This window comes from Coregonus lavaretus, assembly GCF_964263955.1.
Source record: "Coregonus lavaretus genome assembly, chromosome: 26".
NCBI lineage: Eukaryota > Metazoa > Chordata > Actinopteri > Salmoniformes > Salmonidae > Coregonus > Coregonus lavaretus.
Window position 1 is genome coordinate 32,353,817 of NC_140013.1, and position 24,859 is coordinate 32,378,675.

General features: G+C 41.1%; 1 protein-coding gene across 4 annotated transcripts in view; it reads right to left on the bottom strand.

Moving 5' to 3' along the window:
- LOC311101853 (SPRY domain-containing SOCS box protein 4-like) overlaps positions 1-17,431 on the bottom strand; it is a 60,368-nt gene extending 42,937 nt beyond the window's left edge. For all 4 annotated transcript variants that reach the window (XR_014609957.1, XR_014609958.1, XR_014609959.1 and 1 more), the window contains exon 1: positions 17,160-17,431. The gene's annotated coding sequence lies outside the window, so the exon portion shown is untranslated. The remainder of the gene's footprint in view (positions 1-17,159) is intronic.
- Positions 17,432-24,859: the final 7,428 nt, after the last annotated feature.

Consider the following 24,859-nt stretch of genomic DNA (forward strand, 5'->3'; position numbering starts at 1 on the left):
AAGAAGGATGAGTACAACCCCAAGAACACCATCCCAACCATGAAGCATGGAGGTGGAAACATTCTTTGGGGATGCTTTTCTGCAAAAGGGGACAGGACGACTGCACTGTATTGAGGGGAGGATGGATGGGGCCATGTATCGCGAGATCTTGGCCAACAACCTCCTTCCCTCAGTAAGAGCATTGAAGATGGGTCGTGGCTGGGACTTCCAGCATGACAACGACCCGAAACACACAGCTGTGGCTCCGTAAGAAGCATCTCAATGTCCTGGAGTGGCCTAGCCAGTCTCCAGACCTGAACCCAATAGAAAATCTTTGGAGGGAGCTGAAAGTCCGTATTGCTCAGCGACAGCCCTGAAACCTGAAGGATCTGGAGAAGGTCTGTATGGAGGAGTGGGCCAAAATCCCTGCTGCAGTGTGTGCAAACCTGGTCAAGACCTACAGGAAACGTATGATCTCTGTAATTGCAAACAAAGGTTTCTGTACCAAATATTAAGTTCTGCTTTTCTGATGAATCAAATACTTATGTCATGCAATAAAATGCAAATTAATTACTTAAAAATCATACAATGTGATTTTCTGGATTTTTGTTTTAGATTCCGTCTCTCACAGTTGAAGTGTACCTATGATAAAAATTACAGACCTCTACATGCTTTGTAAGTAGGAAAACCTGCAAAATCGGCAATGTATCAAATACTTGATCTCCCCACTGTAGCTAAATAGTTAACTAGCTAGATAGCCAATTCAAAACATAGTGTAGTTTGGCTGGTTATCTAGTTAGTCTGTTGCACATCATTACTGTACCTTCTGTGCAAATCTCTCCCTCTTCCCCCCCACCGCCCGGCACACACACACACCAGGATTTTCATTGTTGACCAAAAATGAGCTATAACTGGCTCAATAACTCACTAACTAGCAATGAATATCAACAAATGTGCGCACACAGCTAGGGTTTCTTTGATCGCAAAAACACATCTCACGACTGCATGATTGAAAGACAGCTCATGCCAGTCTACAGTGCCTTGCAATAGTATTCATCCCCCATGGCGTTTTTCCTATTTTGTTGCATTACAACCTGTAAATGAAATGGATTTTTATTTGGATTTCATGTAAATGGACATACACAAAATAGTCAAAATTGGTGAAGTGAAATGAAAAAGATAACTAGTTTTTAAAAATTCAAAAAAATAAATAACGGAAAAGTGGTGCGTGCATATGTATTCACCACCTTTGCTATGAAGCCCCTAAATAAGATCTGGTGCAACTAATTACCTTCAGAAGTCACATAATTAGTTCAATAATGTCCACCTGTGTGCAATCTAAGTGTCACATGATCTCTCTCTCTCTCTATATATATATATATATATATATATATATATATATATATATATATATATATATATATATATATATATATATATATATATATATATATATATACACACACCTGTTCTGAAAGGCCCCAGAGTCTGCACAACTAAACAAGGGGCACCACCAAGCAAGCGGCACCATGAAGACCAAGGAGCTCTCCAAAAAGGTCAGGGACAAAGTTATGGAGAAGTTGGGTTATACATAAAAATACCCTAAACTTTGAACATCACACGGAGCACCATTAAATCCATTATTTAAAAAAATGGAAAGAATATGGCACCACAACAAACCTGCCAAGAGAGGGCCGCCCACCAAAACTCACGGACCAGGCAAGGAGGGCATTAATCAGAGAGGCAACAAAGAGACCAACGATAACCCTGAAGGAGCTGCAAAGCTCCACAGCGGAGATTGGAGTATGTGTCAATAGGACCACTTTAAGCCTTACACTCCACAGAGCTGGGCTTTACGGAAGAGTGGCCAGAAAAAAGCCATTGCTTAAAGAAAAAAATAAGCAAACACGTTTGGTGTTTGCCAAAAGCCCTGTGGGAGACTCCCCAAACATATGGAAGGAGGTACTCTGGTCAGATGAGAATAAAATTGAGCTTTTTGGCCATCAAGGAAAACACTATGTCTGGCGCAAACCCAACACCTCTCATCACCCAGAGAACACCATGTTTTTCCCCATCGGCAGGGACTGGGAAACTGGTCAGAATTGAAGGCATTAAATACAGGGAAATTCTTGAGGGAAACCTGTTTCAGTCTTCCAGAGATTTGAGACTGGGACGGAGGTTCACCTTCCAGCAGGACAATGACCCTAAGCATACTGCTAAAGCAACACTCGAGTGGTTTAAGGGGAAACATTTACATGTCTTGGAATGGCCTAGTCAAAGCCCAGACCTCAATCCAATTGAGAATCTGTGGTATGACAAAGATTGCTGTACACCAGCAGAACCCATCCAACTTGAAGGAGCTGGAGCAGTTTTGTCCTGAAGAATGGGCAAAAATCCCAGTGGCTAGATGTGCCAAGCTTATAGAGACATACCCCAAGAGACTTGCAGCTGTAATTGCTGCAAAAGGTGGCTCTACAAAGTATTGACTTTGGGGGAGTGAATAGTTATGCACGCTCAAGTTCTGTTTTTTTGTCTTATTTCTTGTTTGTTTCACTCAAAAAAATATTTTGCATCTTCAAAGTGGTAGGCATGTTGTGTAAATCAAATGATACAAACCCACCAAAAAATCCATTTTAAATTCCAGGTTGTAAGGCAACAAAATAGGAAAAATAGTGGGGGGGTGTGAATACTTTCGCAAGCCACTGTACATAAGCCTACAATAATTATACTCTGATGCGCTCTGCAGCGACTGGGAGGACAGTGTGCAACACATTGCATCCGGAGGACACTGATCCAGTTCTGATCGGAGTAGCCTAATAGTTTGATAGTGATTTTTGCAGGATATTTATTTATTTATTTTTTTACATTCCAGTCGGACACCTTAAATCTATATTCTTCTTGTCGGACAGTTTTTTTTAAACTTGCCCCAGGCAAGAGTTAATGTCGATGTGTGACTGACTATTCTGGGCAGGTCAGCCAGGGTGAGGCAGGTCAGCCAGGGTGAGAATTCTCTGTGTGTCCATCTGTGAATAGGAGCCCCGAGACACTACCCTGTGTCTGACCCAGGCAACGGGTACAACGCTTTGCATGCCAGATAGAACAGACTGTAAAACAACAGATGATAAAAAATGAGTGGGAGGAGTGGCAGCTGGGGTGAGGTCTCACTGACATACTGGAGGTAAGACTTCCTGGTGCGTGATTTAGTGACATGACACAGCAACCTCTCAACCTACAAGGCTATGGTGTGCCTGACCATCCGCTGAACGAAACTGAAAGACAAACGTGGTGGGAAAACCCAATAAATGCCATAGATAATTATTAGAACTTTACTAAACTCCCATCCTTTCAGATCTAGGTCACGGGGGACTAGGGGCTTGATCTGAACAGCACGTGACGGAGACAGATCTTTTGTTTGGGACAGTGCTTTGTGTTAGAGTTGGCTGAACCCAAGTGGTCCTTCATGCTACTCTATTTCTCTGTAATGCAAATGGTAAACATTTTGATCTGTCACTTCGAGACAGGAGAGGAATCATACATATTTCTCAGAAACTTCCCCGGGCCAACATCTGCTCTTGCTCGCTCTCTAATTATCATTGCGATCATCATTCTCATAAATCAACCATTTTCTTTTGTTATCTTTATAAGCAGCTACTCGTGATAAAGGCCAAGGATTGAAGTGCCGTATCAAACTATATATATATATATTTTTTAAAAGAGACTCAAGGAGGGAAATTGCAATCTGTCTTTTAAAATAATTCTCTCTCACTGCCAGATCAATTTTTTCACCAGTCTTACTCCCATGTCTCCACACTCCATCCATCTCCCTCTCTCCTTTTATTGATCCCTTTCTCCCTCCATCCCGCCCTGTATCCATCTCTCCATTTTCCATTCCATTCCAGTCAAACTGTGCTTTCCTACCCTCTCCTCCTGCAGTTCAGACTCATGCAAAACCCTATCAGTGGTCTTTTGAACGCCCAGTCCGGTCTCATCTGTGATTTAGGGGGCTGGGGTGTGGGGAGGGGGGAGGGGGGGGTGAACATGCTGTTCATCAAGATTAACATCAAAGAGCCTGCCGACTGATTAATACACTAGCACACACACTGTTACCTGGATACAAGTGTAACATATGTAATTGGTCTAATTTTAGAATATCCAAGAACAGAAAGATGTGCAATGCTTATGGATTGTCATCCTACTCATCACAAATATAGATGGTTACCAGAACCAATGTACCAATATAGACATGAATACGTGCTCACAGCAGTCAACATGCTGTTGTGTGCATGTGTAGGGTACCATAGTTTCAGCATATGTTCAGTACAGTAGGAGTATAGAAATGTGTGGGCATAAGTCTTTCCCAGGAGCCTCTCTCTCACCCTCGGATCTGGTAAAGAGATTAATGACTGTTTTGCTGCATCTCTACTCCACTATGGAAAGAGGCATCCATCACCTGTAGGTGTGCTTGTGTGGTGTGGAGGTGTGTGTACGGGGGGCACAAGTTCAGGGATAGGGACTCAGATCACCACTAGACTACACCATATCAAGTTTCAAGTACAAATGCCTTTCTTCCAAGGTCCATATCAATGTAGTACTAAAAATAACAAGGTAGAATAAAAAACACAATAAATAAAAAGAACGAGAAAGAAGCTTTATTAGGTACACCACCCGTTCAGGAAAATGGTTAGCTCCTACAGACACTGAGTCATGTTGCCGTGGCATCGAGGCATTCAGTTACTTTTCGATTGAACATTGGAATGGGCAAAATGAGTGACATAAGAGTCTTTGAGTGTGGCATGATCGTCGTTGCCAGGCACGCTGGTTTCAGTATCTCAGAAATGGCCGGCCTCCTGGGCTTTTCGTGCACGACAGTGTCTAGGGTTTACCGAGAATGGTGCGACAAATAAAAAAAACATCCAGTCAGCGACAGTCCTGTGGGCTAAACAGCTTGTTGATGAGAGATGGAAGGAGAATGGCAAGAATTGTGCAAGCTAACAGGCGGGCCACAAACAGGCAAATAACAGAGCAGTACATCAGTGGTGTGCAGAACGGCATCTCGGAACGCACAACTCGTCACCTGCTGCAATAGCCCATCCAAGACAAAGACCGACCACACCGGGTTCCACTCCTATCAGCTAAAAACAAGACGTGGCTCCAGTGGGCACGCGATCCAACACTGGACAATTAAGGAGTGGAAAACATTGCCTGGGCCGACAAATCCCGGTTCCTGATGCATCATGCTGATGGCAGAGTCAGGATTTGGCGTAAATAGCATGAGTCCATGGCCCCATCCTGCCTGGTGTCAACGGTACAGGCTGGTGGCGGTGGTGTAGTGTGGGGAATGTTTTCCTGGCACACATTAGGTCCCTTGATACCAATTGAGCAACATCTTCATGCCCTGAGGAATTAGAGCTGTTCTGGAGGCAAATGGGGGTTTCGACCCAGTACTAAATGTACCTAATAAACTGCCACTGTGTATATACAGGGTCAGTTCCAATACCATATTTACAACGTGCAGCGATACTGGAGTGATCGAGGTAGATATGTATAGGGGTAAGGTGACTAGGCATCAGGATATATGATAAACAGTAGCAGCAGCGTAAATGATGATTGTATGCGAGTGTATGCGTGTGTAGCCAGTATAAATGTGTGTGTGTTGTGTGTGTCAGTGTGCACATAGAGAAATAAAAATATCACATATCACTCAAAAACAACCAGAGCCCCCAAGTTAGTTGACAACATAGGCAGCAAACCATCTACCTGTAATAACACACACAGTACCTTCCAGTATGATAGCTTACCCTGGCAACCAAGTTCAACCACCAGTGGTTTAGACCGTTGCTACTTTACATACTGGTCATGCAATCTGATTATAACCTTCATTTACATGAAATTGGACATGGCAGATTACAGAAAACAAATACATGCAAACCTGTTTTCATTGTTATTAACACAGGACACAAGTGACATCAGTAAGTGTAGCCTATAACTATAGCACAACCGGCTCGGTTGGGTTGTTTTCCGGAGGATGCACGGCTCTCGACCTTCGCCTCTCCCATGTCCGTACGGGAGTTGCAGCAATGGGACAAGACTGTAACTACCAAATTGGATACCACGAAATTGGGGAGAAAAAGGGGGTAAAATCCAAAAACTAGACAAAAAATAAAACGCCTGTGGACAGTAAATGAACATGGGAGTCATGCCGCAACTTGAGCAATTAAATTAAAACTACTACAGTGATATGATATTACACTGTGGGAACACGAGGCCTTTAAATTGTCCCACTGTCCCTTACAGCCCAGTGTGTCATTCAGTGACCTATCACTTTTAATGGAATATCTAAACATTACCATTTTACTGACTCAGCAGTGTGTGTGTGTGTGTGTGTGTGTATGTGTGTGAGGGACAGGGGGCTACGGGACACACAGGCACAGTCAATGGGACTAGTGCTAGTGTGTCACGACTCTGGACAGCTGCTAGCTGACGCAGCACTGTTGGTTTGTGTGGAGATTTAAATGCATTCATCACCTCCATCATGATCAGAAAGGCTCTGAACAAGGTGGAGCGGAGGAACCGCTGCCTGCCGTTCCTCCTGGACCGTGCGTATCCCTCCCGGGCTCTGATTAAAAAGACCAACGGAAGAGGATGTGAAATGATTTGTGCTGTTCTGATAACGTTATGTTCCTGGAAGCTATGTTCCCAAGATGGTGATCAACATGAGTAGCATGCACCTGTCTGAGGGAGGGAGATGCAGTGGCACTGACTGGCAGTATAAAGACGACAAAATGTAATCTTGGTTGCTATTCTTCAGAGTCCTTCAAATGAGTTTATCAATCAATCAATGACACTTCAATTTTATGGCATGTCAGTTGTGACCTCATCATAATGCCAGTCGTGACTTCATATTTGTGAGAAATAGAAGGCTGGTGGGTAAAAAGTGAGAGAAATCTAGACTAGAAAGTGAGAGAGGGAGCAAGAAAGAGTGAGGGATCATTATACACTGAGCAAAAATATAAAAATGCTGGTCCGATGTTTCATGAGCTTAAATAAAAGAACTCCGACATTTTCCATACACACAAAAAGCATCCTTCTCTCAAATGTTGTGCACACATTTGTTTGCATCCCTGTTAGTCAGCATTTCTCCTTTGACAAGATAATCCATCCACCTGACAGGTGTGGCATATATAAGCTGATTAAACAACATGATCATTACTCAGGTGCACCTTGTGCTGGGGACAATAAAAGCCACTAAAATGTGCAGTTGTGTCACACAACACAATGCCATAGATGTCTCAAGTTGAGGGAGCATGCAATTGGCATGTTGACTACAGGAATGTCCACCAGAGCTGTTGCCAGAGAATTGAAGGTTCATTTCTCTACCATAAGCCGCTTCCAACGTCGTTTTAGAGGATTTGGCAGTACGTCCAATTGGCCTCACAACCACAGGCGTCGTGTGGGCGAGCGGTTTGCGGATGTCAACGTTGTGAACAGAGTGCCCCATGGTGGCGGTGGGGTTATGGTATGGGCAGGCATAAGCTACGGACAACGAATACAATTGCATTTTATCGATGGCAATTTGAATGCACAAAAAGGTATCTGTGACCAACAGATGCAAAGCTGTATTCCCAGTCATGTGAAATCCATAAATTAAGGACTAATTAATCTATTTCAATTGACTGATTTTGGCATGGGTCCTCAGATCCTCAAAAAGTTCTACAGCTGCACCATCGAGAGCATCCTGACTGGTTGCATCACTGCCTGGTATGGCAACTGCTTGGCCTCCAACCGCAAGGCACTACAGAGGGTAGCGCGTACGGCCCATTAAATCACTGAGGCCAGGCTTCCTGCCATCCAGGACCTCTATACCAGGCGGTGTCAGAGGAAGGCCCTAAAAATTGTCAAAGACTTCAGCCACCCTAGTCATAGACTGTTCTCTCTGCTACTGCACGGCAAGTGGTACCGGAGCGCCAAGTCTAGGTCCAAAAGGCTTCTTAACAGCTTCTACCCCCAAGCCATAAGACTCCTGAACAGCTAATCAAATGGCTACCCGGACTACTTGCATTGTTCCCCCACCCACCCCCTTTTACGCTGCTGCTACTCTGTTTATTATCTATGCATAGTCACTAACTACCTACATGTACATATTACCTCAACTAACCTGTGCCCCCGCACATTAACTCTGTACCGGTACCCCCTGTATATAGCCTCGTTATTGTTATTTACTTATCTATTTTTTTCTTAACACTTATTTTTCTTAAAACTGCATTGTTGGTTAAGGGCTTATAAGTAAGCATTTCACTGTAAGGTCTACACCTGTTGTACTCGCCACATGTGACAAATAAAATTTGATTTGATTTCCTCATATGAACTGTAACTCGGTAAAAATCAATGAAATTGTTGCATGTTGAGTTTATATTTTTGTTTAGTATACATTCTGTATCTCACAACAGCGGTTTGTTGGGACGACTGGTTGCTGCTCCACACGCCAGTCATTTGCAACCTCATTTGTCACAATGAATTACCCAAATATCACAGCAGCAATAAAGTTGTAATGGCGATAACCGCATGCATCAAAGTAACTCAAAAACGTTGCTTCTTCTGCATCATAAGCTCCTAGAGTCAGTCAGTCCCTGACTGCAGTTTATTGGGGCTTTTTCCCCTCAGTGACAGAAACATAGAAGAAGCTGAAACAAGCTGCCAAAGCTTGCCTTTTCGTTTTCCCAGTAGAGGGGTACTATTTCATCAGAAACGCCTCTCTCAGGATGACCGTGAGCCACACCAGCCTCCCTACTGAGACTCAGAGGGGGGCAGCATTACATGATTCATTGTCACATAACCTGCTCACAACAACGTTAGGGTGTCCTGTTAGTGTCAGCGCAGCTCACTTACTTTGTGGTAGGGTACAGTGAAAACAATATAGCTATCAACATTAGCACCGACTGACAGAGTGGGCTGAAGCAGGATTGTGAAAGGGTAGGATATTCTGTTTCCCTCAACACACCACCACTCCATTGAACACACACTTAGGAAGCACGTACCCTGTGTGTGATGTTTATTGCAATACAGTAGTCACATGCACACCCTGTTTGTACTGCATGTGACAGTAGGTTATGCAACAAACACCACAATAGAAACTGGTTCCATTGTAGTGTATTCAGGGTTGGTGTGCTGAGAGCTAGTCTTACTGGGGTCCGACATAATGAAAAATAAAAAAAATTACAGACAATATAATGTACAATTTACATTATTTTTAAACATTAACATGTAGTGTGCATCTATCAGTTACACATACGTGTCAGTACATACACGCAAAAAGTAGGTCACATTGGGGAGAAGCGTACCGTGAGGTGTTGCTTTATTAGTTTTTTGAAACCAGGTTTGCTGTTCACTTGCGCTATATGAGATGGAAGGGAATTAAATGCAAGGCTCTGTATAGTTTCCTTGAATTTGTTCTGGAACTGGGGACTGTGAAAAGACCCTTGGTGGCATGTCTGATGTGGTAAGTGTGTGTATCAGTGCTGTGTGCAAGTTGACTATGCAAACAATTTGGAATTTCCAACACATTAATGTTTCTTATAAAATCAAGAAGTGATGCAGTCAGTCTTTCGTCAAGTCTTAGCCAAGAGAGACTGGTATGTATAGTTTTGTTATTAGCCCTCAGATTACAATGAAGAGCAATATGTGCAGCTCTGTTTTGGGCCAGCTGCAGCTTAACTAGGTACTTCTTTGCAGCACTAGACCATGTGACTGGACAATAATCAAGATAAAACTAGAGCCTGCAGGACTTGCTTTGTGGAGTGTGGTGTCAAAAAAGCAGAGCATCTCTTTATCACGGCCAGACCTCTCCCCAGATTTACAACCATTGAAGGGCTGACCCCAATTAGTTGACTGTTTGGTCGATCAAGAGGTGTGTGTATGTATATATATATATATATATATATATATATATATATATATATATATATATATATATATATATATATATATATATATATACACACACACATATACACACACACACAACCAGTCAAAAGTTTGGACACCTTATATGAACCGTAACAGTAAAATCGTAGAAATTGTTGCATGTTGCGTTTTAATTGTTTTGTTCTGTGTATGTATATATACGGTACCAGTCAAAAGTTTGGACACACCTACTCATTCCAGGGTTTTTCTTTATTTTTACTATTTTCTACATTGTAAAATAATAGTGAAGACATCAAAACTATGAAATAACACATTTTGTATTTATTTATTTTATTTATTTATTTTACCTTTATTTAACTAGGTAAGACAGTTAAGAACAAATTCTTATTTACAATGACGGCCTACACCGGCCAAACCCGGACGATGCTGGGTCAATTGTGCGCCGCCCTATGGGACTCCCAATCACGGCCGGTTGTGATACTGCCTGGAATCAAACCAGGGGGTCTGTAGTGATGCCTCAAGCACTGAATCATGTAGTAACCAAAAGAGTGTTAAACAAATCAAAATATATTTTATATTTGAGATTCTTCAAAGTAGCCACCCTTTGCCTTGATGACAGCTTTGCACACACTTCGCATTCTCTCAACCAGCTTCACCTGGAATGCTTTTCCAACAGCCTTGAAGGAGTTCCCACATATACCGACCACTTGTTGGGTGCTTTTCCTTCACTCTGCGGTCCGACTGATCCCAAACCATCTCAATTGGGTTGAGGTCGGGGGATTGGGGAGGCCAGGTCATCTGATGCAGCACTCTCCTTCTTTGTAAAATAGCCCTTATACAGCCTGGAGGTGTGGTGGGTCATTGTCCTGTTGAAAAACAAATGCTAGTCCCACTAAGCCCAAACCAGATGGGATGGGGCATTGCTGCAGAATGCTGTGGTAGCCATGCTGGTCAAGTATGCCTTGAATTCAAAATAAATCACAGTGTCACCAGCAAAGCACACCCACACCATAACACCACCTCCTCCATGCTTTACGGTGGGAAATACACATGCGGAGATCATCCGTTCACCCACACCACGTCTCACAAAGACACACGGTTGGAACCAAAAATCTCAAATTTGGACTCCAGACCAAAGGACACATTTCCACCGGTCTAATGTACATTGCTCATTTTTCTTGGCCCAAGCAAGTCTCTTCTTATTATTGGTGTCCTTTAGTAGTGGTTTCTTTGCAGCAATTCGACCATGAAGGCCTGATTCACACAGTCTCCTCTGAACAGTTGATGTTGAAATGTGTCCGTTACTTGAACTCTGTGAAGCACTTATTTAGGCTGCAATCTGAGGCTGGTAACTAATGAACTTATCCTCTGCAGCAGAGGTAACTCTGGGTCTTCCATTCCTGTGGAAGTCCTCATGAGAGCCAGTTTCATCATAGCGCTTGATGGTTTTTGCGACTGCACTTGAAGAAAATGTAAACGTTCTTGAAATGTTCCATATTGACTGACCTTCATGTCTTAAAGTAATGATGGACTGTTGTTTCTCTTTGCTTATTTGAGCTGTTCTTGCCATAATATGGACTTGGTCTTTTACCAAATAGGGCTATCTTCTACCTTGTCACAACACAACTGATTGGCTCAAATGCATTAAGAAAGAAAGACATTCCACATATTAACTTTTAAGGAGGTACACCTGTTAATTGAAATGCATTCCAGGTGACTACCTCATGAAGCTGGTTGAGAGAATCCCAAGAGTGTGCAAAGCTGTCATCAAGGCAAAGGGTGGCTATTTGAAGAATCTCAAGTATATTTTGATTTGTTTAACACTGAGTAGGTGTGTCCAAACTTTTGACTGGTAGTGTATATACACACACACACACACACACACACACACACACACACAGTACCAGTTGAAAGTTTGGACACACCTACTCATTCCAGTAAAAATTGTAATGGCACACGAGACACCTGTCTGATTCGCGCCCATCTCAGTTTACTAATCCATTGCGGAGGCCTAGACTAATCCATTGCGGAGGCCGCGGGGATGGCACAGTCCAAGAAGAAGGGGAGTGTTGCTGAGATGCACAATGTACGTCTCTCTCCCGAATGTGCTCTCTTCCGCCAATTTGTGAAAATGTGTTGTTTCACAACTTCATTGTGTGAATTGTTTGCATTTGATTGTTAGTGTCTATCAATTCCCCATGACATATATCACCAGTAGTGCATTTACCGTTATTTCGTAATCTACAATGTTTGTTTAGTTACGGTCATTTCTGTTAATACATTCAATATTTCATTACTCCAGTCTTTTACCGTTCTCATTGTCAGAGTGGACACGTTGTTTGCAGAGCGCACAACCTACGCTTGTGAGAAACAAGTTTTGTTTTTTAAATCCCATTCATGAGTTTTGTCAATTTAGTCATTGTCTTTTGTTTGGAGCGCGCCTGTCAATGTTGAGTAAGGACGCGCACCTGATTACACATAGAAGTAGGCCTATAGGCTACGTGGCCTGCGCGCAAATGTAGCCAAATAAACGTAGAACGCACCACCACTATTGAGCTGTGGAGCTTCTCAAAGTAATGTTGATTTCTTCACCTCAAACAGCAAGCGAAGTGTCTGTTTTTACATCCATTGAGAATGACAATAGTTCCTCAATGTATTTGGAGAAAAAAGTCCAGCTCTCTCCCTTTTAATAAATCTCTGAAGCTGGAGACTCTTATCTCCCTCACTAACTTTAATCATCAGTTGTCAGAGCACCTTACCGATCACTGCACCTGTACACAGCCCATCTGAAATTATCCCACCCAACTACCTCATCCCTATATTGTTATTTATTATGCTCTTTTGCACCCCAGTATCTCTATTTGCACATAATCTCTTGCACATCTAGCATTCCAGTGTTAATACTAATTGTAATTATTTAGCACTATAGCCCATTTATTGCCTTACCTCCATAACTTGCTACATTTACACATATATATTTTCTGTTGTATTTTTTGACTTTATGTTTTCTTACCCCATATGTAACTCTGTGTTGTTGTTTTTATCGCACTGCTTTGCTTTATCTTGGCCAGGTCGCAGTTGTAAATGAGAACTTGTTCTCAACTGGCTTATCTGGCTAAATAAAGGTGAAATAAAAATAAATAAATAAATAACCACTCAGCGTGAAAGTGAAAAATGTAATGCTCTGATCCAGTGGAAATGTCATAAAATAGGTCTATCTGATGACCTCTTATCCCTTGCGCAAATAGCCTACAGCTGTGTGTGTCCCGAGCTCACTGGCACAGGAAACTGAGGGCCCAGAATATTTTATACAATGTTGCAAGTTTACTAGCACAAGCTTCAGACAAGACCCAAGTTGATAGTTGATACATTGTTTCAAGTTCGTTGCAGACAGGCCATGCGTAGCCAATGTGATTTATAGGATATATATTTTTATCAGGATATTTTCTACCTGCAGGCTGCAATGTTTTTATTTGTTGGCTTTATGTAGGCTATTTTTACATATTGGCAATGGCAATAGAAGTTACTTTTATATTTGTATCATTTTCATTTAGATTTGGATAGAATTTTGATAAACCACATGACAATGATTGAGATATGAAGACGTTATTATAAATTAAATGAAACTGTTCAACGAAAATGTACATATGAAAACCATAACTGCCATGCAGATCGGTAGAAATGGTCAGTTAAATTGGCATTTCACATGACAAAGGTTGTCGACTACTCGTGTAGCCCATTAACAGCAAATTCAGGAGCGTAACGGCAGAATCTGCGAAAGCCAGCAGGAGCAGGATTACTGGCTCCCTCAAGTCATTTGTGTCTGATTTAATCAAACAGTGTGCTTAAAGCATCAGACAAGCTCAATACATATAGTTTATTTTATTAAAACACATAGCGTGTGTCTATATGGAAAAATACACATTTTAAAATTTCAAACAAACGATCGGTCAAAAGAACAGACGACTTTCGATCGACCGAGATTGTTTTTAGTCGGGGACAGCCCTAAACCATTGAATCAATATGTTGACCATGACAGTTTACAATCTAAAGTAACACCAAGTAATTTAGTCTCATCAACAGCCACACCATTCATTACCAGATTCAGCTGACATCTAGAACTTAGGGAATGATTTGTACCAAATAGATTGCTCTTAGTTTTAGAGATGTTCAGGACTGGTTTATTACTGGCCACCCATTCTAAAACTGACTGCAACTATTGCAGTGATTTCATTAGCTGTGGTTGCTGACGCGTATAGGGTTGAATCATTACCCTTCATGGACACAGGCTTTCTTTAATTAATGCCAGTGGCAGGTCATTGGTAAAAATAGAAAAAATAGTTGAGGGCCTAGAGAGATGCCCTGCGGTACACCACACTTCCCATGTTTAACATTAGAGAACCTTCCATTAAAGAAGACCCTATGTTCTATTAGATAGATTGCCATATCGTGGATTCAGAGCTGAGGTTGAAAAACCATAACAACAGGTTATGGTCAATAATGTCAAAAGGCTGCACTGAAATCTAACAGTTCAGCTCCCACAATCCACAATCCAAACACACCAAGAATGTCATGAAGAGGGCACGACAACGCCTTTTACCCCTCAGGAGACTGAAAATATTTGGCATGGGTCCCCAGATCCTCAAAAAGTTCAACAGCTGCACCATCGAGAGCATCCTGACCGGTTGCATCACCGCCAGGTATGGCAACTGCTCGGCATCCGACTGTAAGGCGCTACAGAGGGTAGTGCGTACAGCCCAGTACATCACTGGGCCAAGCATCCTGCCATCCAGGACCTTTTTATTTTACCTTTATTTAACTAGGCAAGTCAGTTAAGAACAAAATCTTATTTACAATGACAGCCTACACCGGCCAAACCCGGACGACGCTGGGCCAATTGTGCGCCACCCTATGGGACTCCCAATCACAGCCGGTTGTGATACAGCCTGGAATCGAACCAGGGGGTCTGAGGTGACGCCTCAAGCACTGAGATGCAGTGCCATAGACCGCTGCGCCAGTCGAGGGCCACTTATATACTAGGCAGTGTCAGAGGAAGGCCCAACAATGTGTCAAAGACTCCAGTCACCCAAGTCATAGACTGTTCTCTCTGCTACCGCACGGTAAGCGGTACCGGAGCACCAAGTGTAGGTCCAAAAGGCTCCTTAACAGCTTCTACCCCCAAGCAATAAAGACTGCTGAACAATTAATCAAATGGCCACCTGTACTATTTACATTGACCCCCCCCCCCCCCTTTGTTTTACACTGCTGCTACCCGCTGTTTATTATCTATGCATAGTCACTTTACCCCTACCTACATGTACAAAATACCTTGACTAACCTGTACCCCCGCACATTGACTCGGTACCGGTACCCCCTGTATATAGCCCACCCAACTATCTCATCCCCATATTGTTATTTATTTTGCTCATTTGCACCCCAGTATCTCTATTTGCACATCATCTTCTGCACATCTATCACTCCAGTGTTAATACTAAATTGTAATTATTTTGCACTATGGCCTATTTATTGCCTTACCTCCATTACTTACTACATTTGCACACACTGTATATAGATTTTCTATTTTCTATTGTGTTATTGACTGTACGTTTTTGTTTATTCCATATGTAACTCCGTGTTATTGTTGTTTTTATCACACTGCTTTGCTTTATCTTGGCCAGTTCGCAGTTGTAAATGAGAACTTGATCTCAACTGGCTTACCTGGTTAAATAAAATAAAAAAATGTATTGTGTTACTTTCTATTTTATTTTTTACTTTAGTTTATTTAGTAAATATTTTCTGAACTCCATTTCTTGAACTGCATTGTTGGTTAAGGGCTTGTTAGTAAGCATTTCAGGGTAAGGTCTACACCAGTTGTATTCGGCACATGTGACAAATGCAATTTTATATTATTAATTTATTTCAACCAATCATCAGTCATTTGTGTCAGTGCAGTACATGTTGAGTGCTCTTCTCTATAAGCATGCTGAAAGTCTTAATTTGTTTACAGAGAAATAGCATTGTGTTTGGTAAAAAAACAAACATCCAATGGTTTGCCTATTCCAGCTCTGCATTTGTGTGGTCATGATGCACTATGGATGTCACCCACCCAGGTGGCTATAGGGTTCATAGGTCACCTGACGTGACTGAGGTCGTGGGTTCAAACCTCAGATGTTAATAATTGAGTGTGGGGGCTGTGAATGGTTCTACACTAGGAAAAATCTAAATACTTCCACCCCATGGGATCATTCATTGATTAGGCCTATACAACAGCCATATAATGGGTTAGTTGTAGGCCTAGTCAGAAGAGTAAGCAAGGCCTACTCTTGTGACAAAGAGTTTTAATGTACCATCCACTAAAACGCATTAAGGAAAGAAAACACATATCAATATGATAACTGGCTCCTTCACTGGTCCATCCCACGGTAAAGCCGTCAGACACTTCATCTGGACATTACTCCAGGAGATAAAGCATTTTCCATTTAAACTGCAACAGATCCACTTGAATAGGCGTCCGATTTGGTAAACCCATCCCCGCTGTAAAATATCTCTCCTGTTTGCCCACCTGTCTGTAGACTCACAGACTAGACTGACGTCAACTCAGCTGTGCCAATGGGAAACTGTCCAAAGCAGGGTATCAAATAGCAAGCAGACATGCAAGTTCTGCAAAGGAGTAGACTACAATACAGTGGCCTAATACTTTCTGCAAAAAACTGCTTTCCTGATGTAAGTAATACCCATTACGGTGGCCTAGTCGGTGTCCCAGTTTTCGACAGAATGAGGTGCTGAATATTCTGCATGTTGTCAACAATATTTTTGGGGGGAAATTATTTGTATTTGCTTGTAGCCACTCCGAATATCGTTTCGAAAACATTCTAATCATAATCACTTTATTCATATTTTGTCATTATTTCCCAAGCTATTGTAAACGGTGGGATGAATGAATAAAACATGTTTCATTACAAGTAAATGCCAAAGACAAGTTATGCTTCTCAAGTTACCAAGCCTCGCTTCCCAGTCGACATAATTGGATTTAAATAAAGTCCAAAATTAGCCTTCTCGTACGAATGGCTTATTGAGTCGCTGCAGCTTCATAAAAACAACATGTACAAAAAAAAAAAACAGTGCGACAAAGTTGTAAACATTGCCAAGTTTTCTAAACATCAAGAATAGAGAGCATATTGAACAACACTATGGAATGTGTTCAAACATTATTATATTCGACGCAATAAAATTAAACTGGCATGATAGATTTTACTTACGTTCCAATGTAACAACGTAGCCAAAAGCCTCGCCTCCCGATCGACAAAGCTCTCACGACGCCAAGTTCCCTCCTTGAGCAAAAAAAACAACCGTTGGACTTTTTTCTATTTTGCTTCGAAGATTTCACCCAAGCCTTACCAACTCAAATCTTCTGTGCTGTTTTATCAGCGAATTTTCTCTATCGACCGATACGGGTATTCGAGACGGGCGGCTTCTTTGTTCCGCGAGCCATTCCGTGGATATCACCATTCATGTGTCGCTGACACGCACTGATTGGCCAAGTCGCTCAAGGGATAGGATCGGGAATAGGTGATGGCTAGGGCAACAGCAGAGCCATTTCTTTCCGCAGTCCTAAAGTCTGCCTTTTTTTCGTTGCGAGGATGTAATGACACGACTAGCTAGTTTTGCTCACAACACTGACCTCGGGGAGGGAAGAAGTATCCTAGTCTAAATTTGACAGCACGTCAGTGTTGAGAGAGAGTTGAAAAATGGTCAGGAATTGAAATTAGTTTCTCTATGCAACTAGCCTAAATGCAACTAAATAGCATAGGCCTACATTGCCCAATATTGGACTAAAGGAGCCTAACGTTACTCCTTAGTCCAAGTACCTTACATGTTCTGTTTAAAGGGCGAATTTGCTCTGGAAGCCAAAACAGCCAAATACTCCATCTAAACGGAATCTATTCTCAATTGCTGTAAGGTTCTAGAAACATAAATCCCTCTACTTTCATATCACATCAAAATAATTTCACAAATGCAAAATAAACACTTACTGTACACAGTTTTAACCGGTTGTAACAGTATTTATCAGTGACAACACGTTTGTAGCGTCCATCTTCTGTGTTTGGAGATTAACACAGTTAGTCTGAGTTTATTTTTTATGTTTACAAGGACGGTGCACATTAATCAACATTTCAGTAAAAGTGCCGGTTTTAGCCAACCAGCAAATTTTCAACCTGCAGTCCCTGGGCAGGTTATTAAAAGCAATAACAATACAGACAAACAATGAGCAGTACGGACATGCAGAGCAACATAGGACAAGCAACAGTTAGCACGCAGACAGAGCAATAGCACAAAAAGCAACAAAACGGTAGATGGATGATTTCTAAATATGTTATTGGACCATAAACAGATATGGCTCATTAACCTTTATGGACCAAATAATGATGATCCACGCTTCTTTGACAATATAATAAATGATCAACCCTGCAATTAATACAAGACTCTATTATTATGGTGGGAGATTATAATACTGTTTTAAATAGCTCAATGGACCGTAAAGGAAATCACACTACAAACTATCACCTTCATGCTCTTAAGAAAATCATGAATGTCATGGATACATTAGAACTAGTGGATATATGGAGGCTTAAATATCCTGACCTAGTGATATATACATGGCGGAGACTCAATCAAGCTAGTTGTCTTGACTTCTTTCTTATGTCATTCTCGTTGGCACCAAAAGTTAATAAAGTGTTGATAGGGGACAGAATGCGGTCGGACCATCATATAATTGGCATATACATTAATCTTACTTAATTTCCACGTGGGCGAGGATATTGGAAATGTAATCAAAGCCTATTGGATTATAACTTGTTTTTAACTAGGACAGAGGAATTTATAACTGAATTTTCAGACATAACATAGGTACAGCAAATCCCCTTATTGTATGGGACACTTTTAAATGTGCCTTTAGAGGCCATGCAATTCAGTACTCATCTCGAAAACAAAAGCAATTTACAGTGAGGGAAAAAAGTATTTGATCCCCTGCTGATTTTGTACGTTTGTCCACTGACAAAGAAATGATCAGTCTATAATTTTAATGGTAGGTTTATTTGAACAGTGAGAGACAGAATAACAACAAAAAAATCCAGAAAAACGCATGCCAAAAATGTTATAAATTGATTTGCATTTTAATGAGGGAAATAAGTATTTGACCCCCTCTCAATCAGAAAGATTTCTGGCTCCCAGGTTTCTTTTATACAGGTAACGAGCTGAGATTAGGAGCACACTCTTAAAGGGAGTGCTCCTAATCTCAGTTTGTTACCTGTATAAAAGACACCTGTCCACAGAAGCAATCAATCAGATTCCAAACTCTCCACCATGGCCAAGACGAAAGAGCTCTCCAAGGATGTCAGGGACAAGATTGTAGACCTACACAAGGCTGGAATGGGCTACAAGACCATCGCCAAGCAGCTTGGTGAGAAGGAACACAAAAGAACTGTCAATCTCCCCGGCCTGGGGCTCCATGCAAGATCTCACCTCGTGGAGTTGCAATGATCATGAGAACGGTGAGGAATCAGCCCAGAACAACACGGGAGGATCTTGTCAAGGATCTCAAGGCAGCTGGGACCATAGTCACCAAGAAAACAATTGGTAACACACTACGCCGTGAAGGACTGAGATCCTGCAGCGCCCACAAGGTCCCCCTGCTCAAGAAAGCACATATACAGGCCTGTCTGAAGTTTGCCAATTAACATCTGAATGATTCAGAGGAGAACGGGGTGAAAGTGTTGTGGTCAGATGAGACCAAAATCGAGCTCTTTGGCATCAACTCAACTCGCCGTGTTTGGAGGAGGAGGAATGCTGCCTATGACCCCAAGAACACCATCCCCACTGTCAAACATGGAGATGGAAACATTATGCTTTGGGGGTGTTTTTCTGCTAAGGGAACAGGACAACTTCACCGCATCAAAGGGACGATGGACGGGGCCATGTACCGTCAAATCTTGGGTGAGAACCTCCTTCCCTCAGCCAGGGCATTGAAAATGGGTTGTGGATGGGTATTCCAGCATGACAATGACCCAAAACACACAGCCAAGGCAACAAAGGAGTGTCTCAAGAAGAAGCACATTAAGGTCCTGGAGTGGCCTAGCCAGTCTCCAGACCTTAATCCCATAGAAAATCTGTGGAGGGAGCTGAAGGTTCGAGTTGCCAAACGTCAGGCCCGAAACCTTAATGACTTGGAGAAGATCTGCAAAGAGGAGTGGGACAAAATCCCTCCTGAGATGTGTGCAAACCTGGTGGCCAACTACAAGAAACGTCTGACCTCTGTGATTGCCAACAAGGGTTTTGCCACCAAGTACTAAGTAATGTTTTGCAGAGGGGTCAAATACTTATTTCCCTCATTAAAATGCAAATCAATTTATAACATTTTTCACATGTGTTTTTCTGGATTTTTTTGTTGTTATTCTGTCTCTCACTGTTCAAATAAACCTACCATTAAAATTATAGACTGATCATGTCTTTGTCAGTGGGCAAACATACAGAATCAGCAGGGGATCAAATACTTTTTTCCCTCACTGTAGGTCAAAAGGGTCCATACTAACAAAGGAAATAGAAGGTCTAACAGAACAGATAGATAGCAATTAAAACTGTAACATAGAGTCTCAGAATAAATGAGAGGAAAAACAAAAAGAAATGGAGAAACTTATTAAAGAAAGATCAAGTGTAATATATTATAAAAAATAAAGCAAACTGGATGGAATATGGGGGGAAATGCACCAAATTCTTTTTTAATCTTCAACATAGAAATGCTACCAAAAATAATTGACTGAAACTGGTTACAAATGACGGAGTCACCCATGATTCACCAAATTATATTTTGAAGGAGGAAGCAAAGTACTTTAAGCATGTGTTTTCGTTTCAGTCACCTCCATCTCCTCTAACTGAAGGTAATTGTATTTTTTTTTGTTCTATTGATAATGTAAAGTTAACAGCCATACAGAAAGACTAATGTGAAGGTGAAATTACAGAGGAGGACTTTATGGATGCAGTTAAAGACTTTAAGTCTGGGAAAACTCCAGGGTTGGATGGCATACCAGTCGAGCTATACCAAACCTTTTTTGATATACTCAGAGGATCGTTATTAGCATGTTTTAACCACTCCTATGTAAATGGTAGATTATCAGACACTCAAGAAGAAGGTCTGATTTCATTATTACTGAAACAGGATACAAGTGGGAAATATAACGATCCAGTCCATTAAAAAAAATTGGAGGCCCCTTACACTTCAGTGTTGTGATGCAAATATTCTAGCAAAATGTATAGCACATAGAATAAAAAAGTCAGGTTTTTTACATGGACGATACATTGGATATAATATAAGGCAAGTACTGGAAACAATAGAACACTATGAAAAATCTGGGAAACCAGGCCTGCTATTCATAGCAGACTTTGAAAAGGCATTTGATAAAGTACGACTGGAGTTTATATATAAATGCCTGGAGCATTTCAATTTGGGAGAATCTCTTATAAAATGGGTTAAAATCATGTATAGTAACCCTAGGTGTAAATAATGGCTATTTCTCAGAAAGTTTTAAACTGTCAAGAGGAGTAAAACAAGGTTGTCCACTATCGGCATATCTATTTATTATGGCCATCGAAATGTTAGCTATTAAAATCAGATCCAACAATAATATCAAGGGATTAGAAATCCAGGGCTTAAAAACAAAGGTGACATTGTACGCTGATGATTCATGTTTTCTTTTAAATCCACAACTTGAATCCCTCCACAGCCTCATAGAGGATCTAGATACATTTTCTAACCTCTCTGGATTACAACCAAATTATGATAAATGTACTATATTACGTATTGGATCACTAAAAAATACAATTTTTACATTACCATGTAGTTTACCAATAAAATGGTCTGATGGTGATGTGGATATGCTCGGAATACATATCCCAAATGAAATAAATGATCTCACGCCAATACATTTTAATAGAAAGTTAGCAAAAATAGATAAGATCTTGCTACCATGGAAAGGTAAATACCTGTCTATTTGTGAAAAAATCACCCTGATTAACTCTTAGTATTATCCCAGTTGACCTATTTGCTTATGGTCTTGCCTACGCCTAGCGAACAGTTTTTTAAATTATATGAGAAAAAAAGATTCAATTTTATTTGGAACGGCAAGCCAGACAAAATTAAACGGTCCTATTTATATAATGAGTATGAATTCGGAGGACAGGAATTATTAAATATTAAAGCATTAGACCTATCACTAAAAGCTTCAGTCATACAAAAGTTATACTTAAATCCGAACTGGTTCTCTAGAAAATTAGTAAGATTGTCTCACCCATGTTCAAGAATGGCCTTTTTCCCTTTATTCAGATTACAACCTCTCACTTTCAGTTATTTGAAAAGGAAATCATCTCCCAAATATCACTATTTCTAAAACAAGCCATAGAAAGTTGGTTGCAATTTCAATTTAATCCTCCAGAAACAACAGAACAAATAATGCAACACATATTGTGGTTAAATTCAAATATAGTAATTGATTAAAAAATATATTTTTTTTTGAAAAAATGTTTAAAAGAGGTATAATCTTCGTAAATGATATCATAGGTAGGACTGGTGGAGTTATGTAGCACTTGCAGCTAACTAAAACATATGGAAATGTCTGCTCTACCCAAAATTACAACCAAATAATTGCAGCATTACCGCAAAAATGGAAGAGGAAAGTGGAAGGGGGAAAAAGTAAGGAACTTGTCTGTCGGCCCTGCATTAAAGACCATAATTGGTTAAAGAAAATTGTGATAAATAAAAAAGTATACCAGTTTCATTTAAGGACCAAAGGATTGGCAGCCGTCCTATATAGATTGCAAAATAGTTGGGAAGAGATTTTTGACATACCAATTCCATGGCATAGTGTTTATGAACTGATACGCAAAACGACACCGGATTCAAAACTTATAATTTTTCATTTTAAATTATTATGCAAAATTATTGCTACCAATATAAAGTTATTTATATGGGGGCTACAATCTTCCCAGCTCTGCAGATTTTGCTGCGAAGAGACAGAATCATTAGATCATTTGTTTTGGTACTGCCAATTTGTAGCTTGTTTTTGGTCACAGGTCCAGGTGTTACGGATACAGGTATCCTGTATGTGTTTTTGTGTTTTTCCTCTCCTTCTGCCCTAATCACAGGTGTCCTTTGTGTTCCTGATTGGTGGTCGTTGGGGTGTCCCACCTGTCCGACATCCGTTTATCTGCTGATTGCTGAGGTGGACCAATCAGTGGACATTCCTCTGCATTGCACCACCTGTTTCTGGTTTTTCACTCACATCACACATCCCATTGTTTTAAAAGCCAGTCAATTGTGTTTGCTGACAGAGACTATTTTCGTTTGTGAGTATGGATACTGTGGTGTCCTGTTTTTTGTGTACTCACTCATTTGCTGGTTACTCTATATGGTAACTATGTTGTGTGTTCCTGGGAAAAGGGGGATTTAGCAAGTTGCCCTTGGTCATACATTACCCGTAGAAAGAACATTGTCTAAAAACACTAGTTAGACCTGAGCGGACCACCCACTGTATTTTTGTATGATTAGCAGTAGCTTAGCGGTTCTTGAGGCAGGCAAGATCAGTTTAGGTTTTTTTTACATTATTGTTTCATTCCTTGGGTCCTCCTCAGCCCTTTTCCCAAACCTTTACCGTATGATCATAATAAACATTTTGTGTTTGACGGTAGCTTATGGTTGTCGGTGTATTTTTGTTCTCACTGTTTCCGTGTCACTATTCTAATTTGCATGAGACTTTTAAAGCCACGGGGTTCGTAACACCAGGAATGGCTGAAAGATTGCAATATTTACCTGGAGCTAACCCTGCAGATAGCACTACTGGGTGATCTGAAAAGTCATAGTCAATTGATCAATAATATAATAATACTTTTAGCAAAAACATTTATTTTCAATTTACAATCTGTAGAAACAATGAGAATAGAAGGGTTCAGAACTTTTGTGAAACATCACAGTACAGTAAAAATATATATGGCAAATAGAAATCCAATATGGATGGTGTTAAGAGATACAGTGGGGAGAACAAGTATTTGATACACTGCCGGTTTTGCAGGTTTTCCTACTTACAAAGCATGTAGAGGTCTGTAATTTTTATCATACATACACTTCAACTGTGAGAGACGGAATCTAAAACAAAAATCCCAAAAATCACATTGTATGATTTTTAAGTAATTAATTTGCATGTTATTGCATGACATAAGTATTTGATACATCAGAAAAGCAGAACTTAATATTTGGTACAGAAACCTTTGTTTGCAATTACAGAGATCATATGTTTCCTGTAGGTCTTGACCAGGTTTGCACACACTGCAGCAGGGGTTTTGGCCCACTCCTCCATACAGACCTTCTCCAGATCCTTCAGGTTTCGCGGCTGTCGCTGGGCAATACGGACTTTCAGCTCCCTCCAAAGATTTTCTTTTGGGTTCAGGTCTGGAGACTGGCTAGGCCACTCCAGGACCTTGAGATGCTTCTTACGGAGCAACAGCTGTGTGTTTTGGGTCATTGTCAAGCTGGAAGACCCATCTTCAATGCTCTTACTGAGGGAAGGAGGTTGTTGGCCAAGATCTCGCAATACATGACCCCATCCATCCTCCCCTCAATACGGTGCAGTCGTCCTGTCCCCTTTGCAGAAAAGCATCCGCAAAGAATGATGTTTCCACCTCCATGCTTCACGGTTGGGATGGTGTTCTTGGGGTTGTACTCATCCTTCTTCTTCCTCCAAACACGGCGAGTGGAGTTTAGACCAAAAAGCTCTATTTTTGTCTCATCAGACCACATGACCTTCTCCCATTCCTCCTCTGGATCATCCAGATGGTCATTGGCAAACTTCAGACGGGCCTGGACATGCGCTGGCTTGAGCAGGGCGACCTTGCGTGTGCTGCAGGATTTTAATCC